We start from the raw sequence: 7,778 nt of genomic DNA, 5'->3' as shown, positions 1-7,778 counted from the left end.
GGAGATCGAGTAGAGACATCTACTCATGCAGAGACCTCCAGTAGGAGGAAACTTTGAGCTAGGTGGGTTGAGGGATCACATGCATCCATACCTCTAGGTAGGAGGTGGGGCGATATAGAGTGATCATCCTAAGGAGGAGGGGCAGGATCCTTGAGGTACCCAACCTCTTGGATGAGACCTTGCTACGGGAGCCTTGATGTGGAGTAGCAGGAACTGATTGATTGGGTAGAGACAAATGCGGATGGAGCAGAAGAGAGAGCGACAGTTTGACCAGTGAGGTCATTGGCCACCTATGGTGAGAGGTGAAACTACTAAAAATAGAAAGTTATAAAATAGCATTTCTGGGTCCCTTCCTATTTATAGCAGTCCCTGATCTAACTATAGGAAGTAAAAACGAATTTTGTCTTACCAGCAGTTTAAAATATTAATTAATTAATCTCCATGAGTTAATTAGCTATGTAAAATTAAACTTGAAGTCTTTGTGAGATCATGCAATTATTTTCTCTTGATTTAGGAATTTATTCCTTGATTAAAGGAGATAAGGTTCAATTCTATATTGAGAGAATCAGTTGACTTAGTTCTAACTAGTCAAGTCCAGTTAGATTATTTTAACAAGTTGTTAAAATAATAAAATATATTTTGTTAATGCTTGCAAGCATGTGACAACTATTATTTTAGATAATTGAGGATTCACTCATAAATAACTTATGCATGGAAATTTAGACAAAGACCCAGTTGAGATCAGATGAGGGACAATGTACTATCAAATGCTAGGATATTTCTAGTAAGTATTCTTGTCATAAGAAAAGCATCTATTTTCTTTTATGACTACGTAGTTTGACCTGAGGTGACAGCAGGTATGATTAGGCCAAATTTCAACCTATATATTGAGGCCTAAGTAGTCCATGATAGACATCATCAGATACATCTTCTGATTACAGAGAGTGCAGGATAGCTATTGAGCTTATTCTTTTTGTATGTTTTTTAGGATCTCCACTTGAATGATAATACAGTGTTGGGGTTTTATGCTGGTGCTTTCCCCGGTGATATATTTTGTGTTATGTGTGATTGATTCCTTCTTATCTGTTATATGTGTTCATGCTTGATGTTGCTCATGGTTATTTAGCTTCCGCAAAGTTTATGGTAGATGTAGATCTAGTATTATGCTTTAGTCATTACATATATCAGTTGGATCTGCAAGTGAAATTTCTACATGATATTAGTGAGCTAGTTGATTTAGAGAAAATTCTACATATCTTGGGATGAAGCCCATGTACTCTCTCAAAGAATAAGGAACACAATATGGTTCCATATCCAAAGTTCTTTGTTTGACCCTTCTGGATAGAAGTAATTTGTTTCTTCATATTGAAACATGAGAGGCCTGATGTAGAGAAGTACAACCATTTACCCTCGCAATGATAAATAGAAGGATTCTCAGTGATAGACTCTCTACATGCTTGATTGGAATCTAGATTCCATCTTCTTGATGTTTCCAGGACAGTAGATGCAGACATAGTCTTCCACACTAAGACTACCTCTTGTCCTTCCTGTTGAGTGGACCCTCTCCCCCCTTTGGGAAAGACCGATGATGAAATAGATATCCTTTATTTCAATCCTCAGGGGCGTCTAATCAATCACAAAAGAATCTTCTTTTGCACTCCAGTAGTGGATTAACGTCTCAAGCAACCTGGTATTTGCCTTCATATTTGACATTTTAAATTTTTTTAACAATCTACATACTCATAACACATCCAATGCATTTTGATCCTCCATTACTTGATTATCAATTGCACTATTCTCTATTTCACTCAAAGTAATTGACATCCTGCAAGAAATGATGTTTTGAATCATTAAAACCATGTTTTTAAATTTTGAATTCTGCACAGGTTGGTTTGTTATTAACACAGTCACATATAGGGCTTTCCTATACACGGTTCACATGTATCCAACCCACGTGTACGTAGAGCGAAATTTGTAAAAATGATTTCTCACGATAAAAATTTTGACAAAACATATAAAAAGCATTAAAACTGGTTAAAAGCTCAGTTAGAATGTTACCTAGAAGATTGGAAGTTTTTTGAACAGATGAATTTGATGGAGGAAGCTTGCTTTTTTTTTTCTCCACAACTCCTTCACCCAATTTCTCAAAACATAAATGAGAAATTGTGAGTCAAAAAGTCCTTATATAAGATGACATGTGAAAATTTCTTTTTCTAAATTTTATTTTTCTTTTTGTGGGCTTTTTGACCTTTTGGCTTGGAGTGTTGGGATGGGTTGTTTTCACAGGATACTTTGGAGATTTTTTTTTTTGAGAGATTGCTTCAGTTCCATGACTGCAGACCCATCATGGCAAGTATCGTTTTCTAACTGGAATATAGGTTAGGGGATATCACTTTCCACTGCATTTTTCATACTCGCCTCCATACTGCGATATCTTTGCCATAGGGTCGACACCATCATGTCTTGGTTCTAAAACCATGTTCACTCGCCGACTTACAAAATCATGATATGATGGTAGAGACAACCTTTACATCAGCATCTTAGTTAGATCCTCGCTACATATGTTTCCCATGCTTCTATATTGCATAGGCTTAGGAGTCCTCTTTAGTCCCACTATGACTTGTGTGTTGAAGACTCATTCTCTTTCCTCTCTGCTATTTTTCTGGCTTTATACCCTATAGGCTCCTTTGCATTGAGTTGTACTGTTGCATTGCATCTTGACCATTTGTATGTTTTGGCCATAAGCCAGCTTCACTTGGACTTGTGTTTAAGCCACCTTTTGACCATGTCTTTTGCAAAATCAACCTTGAAATCACTTAGCCTCTACAACTTGACACCCTCCTACCCATGGAAAGAACATTTTATTAGAGCCTAGATTTGTCTCAGGCTGAAAAGACAAGGTTCTAGGTCCACATCAAACCACGCTCAGCCTTGTAGCTAGCCCTACGAGGATAGGAGAGGGCTCTCTCTGGGTCAATATCGGCAAAAGATAATCGATGGGCGTTGATATGACTGATTTAGAAACTGATTTTAGGCTAGGTATTAAGTGCAAAGGATTTGATTTGAGTTTTTGAGGGTTTTGTGTTGGAAACAGGGAAAGGCATATTAGGCTCTGGAATGAGGCATAGTTTCTGCAGAGTTCTGATTGGGGCAAGGAAGGTAATCGTTTTGATGCTTTAAATCAAGTGAATGGATAGATCGGACTAGTGATGAGCTAAGGAGAGAAAGAGAGTCTCAAGAATTCTCCTTAAACAGATGAAAACATGGAAATTTAAACAAATTCAAAGGTAGAGCATAATAGTTAATGGGTTCCACCTTAATCACTCATTTGTTCAAATTCAGTAGAAAAGAGAGGAAAATGATACACATAACACTAATGAACTTAAAATTACTTAGAGAAGAACACCATAAAAACATAAAGCCACATGGACCCCAAACAGTGCTGCAAAACCCTGGTCTTTCCTTAGCCAAAAATGCAGAGATAGAATGTACAATGATATGCCAAAGCAATCCCAAGTGTCCAACCCTAAAAATGACTTAGGAATTACATGATATAGATTATCCCAACCCATTCCCTTGCCTCTAGGGGTTGAGCTCATCATTTTAGGAGTTGTTTGAACCAACTCTAAACAAGGAACTGAAAACTAGGTAGTCAAACAACTTACCCCTATATGCTAGGAAACTTATTCATTCATTAAATTTTCACTTTTTAGTGAATGAATCCTCTAGAACAAGTAAATAAGTGCCAAAATTACATCATTTTTATCCAATTACATCAAGATAGATCAAGAATTACATCACAAAGCACAACTAGTCAAACTGGCCGAATTTCTGAGCTAGAAGGTGAAAAATTGAGCAAAAATCCTCTATGCATCATGCCACTTTAAGGCTGAGTTTGAGGCACTTCCTAAAGTCCAAATTGAACCCAAGTGTGCTTGTTGGAAATCCCTACCTGTCTACTTTCTAACCTAGGTGGAATTTCTGAATTTGGTGCCCATTTTCCCCTTCAAACCTTCAATCTCCCAAGACTGCTTCCGGTGTGTCAAAATAGGGGCAGAGAGGTCATTTTTTGAGTGTTTTTGACCTCTTGAGGACTCAAAACTTGCAAAAACTTCTTGGCCATGCACCAGCGGTCATGATTTTTCATGAAAAATCCAAAAATATAATTTTTTTTCGATTTGGATCTTCCTATCATAAGCGCGCGCCACGTGGCGCGTCGCACAGGGAGAAAAACCCTGTTTTTTGTACAAAATTTGCCAAAATGCCAAAAATGCCCCAAATTTCTTGAAATTTGGGGTGGAGCTTCTTCATTAAGTGTTATGCTAGGCTAAATAGGCTTCGGCCAGTATCTAAAGATGATCAAGCTCCCTTTGCCTCTTTTGCCTTTTTGATGCCTTCCTTAGGTTTTCCTTTAAATTCCTTATTCTTGCAAACATGATTTCATGCCCAATAATGGTTTTTCATGTGCCTAAGCATGTACATTTCCTTGTTTTTTCGCCAACAGCTTCTCTAAGTGGATTTTGATCCTCTCGAGCCAAATCTCTCGATCAGCCTCTATCTCCTGCTGAATGAGTGTCTTCTCATTTAGGCTTATTTGGGCAGCCTGCTGGTCTTCACGGATGTTTTTCCACCTCTATGAGGCCTCCTGAGTGCATGTACCTCTGTTGGTGAATCATTGTATGTCTCCTCTTCATGATCATATGACGGATCAGATGTCATGTCTGCTGGTGGACAAACTGTCTTGGACAAATAGGTGTTGATATGTCACACTGTCTTGTAATTCCTTTGATGATGTGCTTGACCTTTGTCACCAAGAGAAAACAATGACATGAGGGACAGTAAGGGGGGGGGGGGGGGGGGGGGGGGGGGGAAATAGTGAGGGATTAGGGACTATTGGTAGAGATATTCTTGGGAAATATGGGAGTGGGTTTAGTAATTTAGGTATGGGAATAGGGTTTAGGGTTTTCACATTTGAAAGTTTTGGGAAAGGGAATTTAGGATAGGGGTTTAGTAACTTTAGGGGATGGGGAAGAATGGAGTCAAGGAACAAAGGGAATTAAGGACAAAGGAAATAATGGAAAAGAGTAACTTTGGTGGCAATCAAGTTTTGAAACCCTAGGCAGCAGCTTACATGTGAGGGATTCAAAATGAAAAGGTTTGATTTTTTGTTTCAATCATTATCATCCGTAAACCACCATACCTTAGCACAAACTTGAATGAAACACAAAAATGGAGGCTGTACGTACTTGTGGAATGAAGAATTTGAAATTTGGAGGAGGATTTCAATGAATTTCAGGCTTTTTAACCCAGTGCGCCGCGCCTTCCCAATGCGCCACGCCTCTTTCCAAGTGACTTCTGGAGGCCTTCCTAGTTTCCAAATTGGGTGTAGGATAGCTTGTTCGAAATATCTTTGAGTCGAATTTCCAACCTAATTATAATTTTGCAATTTGGAGTTCATTTACCCTATCAAAAATAAAATTTCCCAAGACTGGTCAAAATGTGCCAAATGAGGTTGCCTCAAGGAAGAGTGATGTTGTAGTCAACGTTTGAATGCCTTCCTCAACTCCAAATTGAGATCATGATAGCTCATGGGAAATCTATTTGTGTCTAGTTATCATTTGACTCATCAGGCGAGTCATTTGGCCAACCAAGCTAGGAAAAAACTTGATTTTCCCAAGGTCACTCCAGAAGTGCATCAATTCTCCCGAGGCAATTGTATTTTTGACCTTTCTCTAAAACCATGACACTTGTGTAAAAAGTGAAGGATTTTTTTCTTCCTTGGACTATTGTGGACAAAATCCTCTCTCAGTTTTCAAAAATTCATCTTTTATTGCTTAGAAACATCATTTGAGTGAAACCTATCCCGATGTGTGGAACAGGGGATTTGTCGAAATGAAGCGAAATGAAGGGGATAGGGGGCTTCTAAATTCTTGACGAAATTTTGGGAAGTAGGAAGGGATGTTAGGAAGTAGGGAAAAGTGGAATCTCAGAAATTGAGTGAGGGGAAGGGGTCCAAAAGGGAAAAACACAGGCTAGCCTCAAAAATTGTCAAGTTGTAGCAAGAAACTAGGGTTTGTGCGAAAATGAGGATTTTGGGGGATCTCAGTGATGGGAACTGTTTGATAAGGTACTTTAAGGATAGGGGAAGGTGTATGAATATCAGGATACAAGTTTTTCCTATTATTTGACCATCCAAGAGAAATTGTCTTCAAAACCCTAGGAGAGGGAAATGACCTTACCTAGACGTAACGGAAGCATGAAAAAGGTGTAAAATGACCCATTAGACCCTGACGTGATGATGAAAACCCTCTGAATGATGGTACACTCAGCTAAATGGTGACAGTGACCAAAATTTGGAAAAATTTGACAGGAGTAAAAGCAAACCCTAGACCTAATGCCTAGTGACGAAATTTTGTTTGAAGACTCACTGAAATGACAAAATTTGACCTTGACACTCTGAGACCACTTTGTAAGAGCATATTTGATCACTGGAGGAAGGCTACAAAGATTGACACTAACATTGGCTCCAGTGGGGATGGTAGCTCCTTGGAGGTGCCAAGAACGGCAGATCTTTGGGAGAGCAGACAGTGCCTTCATCCATTGGGAAATGGAGTCAAAACTCAAGCTATAATGCATGACTGAAAACTGACGACTTGACAACACAACTTGAGTCTCACTCAACTAAAAACTAACTCGATACTTAAACACAACCGACAAACTAGAAAATATGCTCAAAATAGAGCCTATTCATCAAAACCTACTCTAACAGTTTCATTCATCACCTGATCAAGTGAAATGAAACAACCAATGCAACCAAGTAAGTATTCTGTTTGCTATTTGAATTCTCCGCAAGTGCTCGCTTATGAACAACAAGAGATAACTACTGAAACGCAACTCCCATGACAACTTGGAAACAGATTTGTTGAATGCTATGGATTCTCTATCCACCTCCAAAAACACTACATAAGGATCTTGAAATTCATGGACACTGGGAATTAGATCATCCAATGTATTACTTCTCTTCTCTTCATACCATTAATGCAAACTTTGGTCAGAGATTTTTGACGAGACTCCTACTGAAAATGACAAAGAAACCAGCTGCCAGGTCAAGTTTATATCAGTACACGTTTCAGGATCACATGTAGTCAATGGAAAAAGACTTTGACTGCAAACCTCATCCAAAACATCAACTATTGGATCATGAAAAACTTGAAAAGACTGCTGCAACCCATTTTCTATTGTTTCCAATGTGATTACATGATTTCCTACATGTTGCTCATTCTTTACTGAAGATGTACTATGCAATTTTCCCTTCAAAAACTGAAATGATTCGAAACAAAATGGTATGGAATCATCTTGCATCATCTGAGCATATGTTCCAGCTTCCAAGTCTTTATTTGAAACTTGACAATCAAAGGCATTCGGGGGTTGCAAATCTGGATATGAGAAGTATTGAACAAGGTTTTCATTGCCCTCAAGATGGTCCAAATCAAGACTTGTTGACAACTGATTTTTGATTGCATGGAAGTTGTCTCTGATGAACTAACATGAATCAAAACAAAAAGGCAAAGATCCTTCACTTACTTCAAAATTTGCTACGCTTTCCTCACCATTGTCATAGCTGATATGCATCGGTTGATCACTATACTCGAGCTGCTGAAAGTGAATTTCTTCCTCCCACAAACTAGCTGCTTGTTTGTTTGCAAGATTAGCTTCTGTTTGGAGAACATAATCATCCTCATACTGATCAAACTGAGGCAAATCATCACTATAAAACG

This window comes from Pinus tabuliformis, chromosome 4_2 (genome assembly GCF_031772625.1).
Source record: "Pinus tabuliformis cultivar Carrire ecotype Pingquan chromosome 4_2, CPIR1, whole genome shotgun sequence".
NCBI classification, from domain to species: Eukaryota; Viridiplantae; Streptophyta; class Pinopsida; order Pinales; family Pinaceae; genus Pinus; species Pinus tabuliformis.
Note: the sequence above shows the minus strand (reverse complement) of the source record.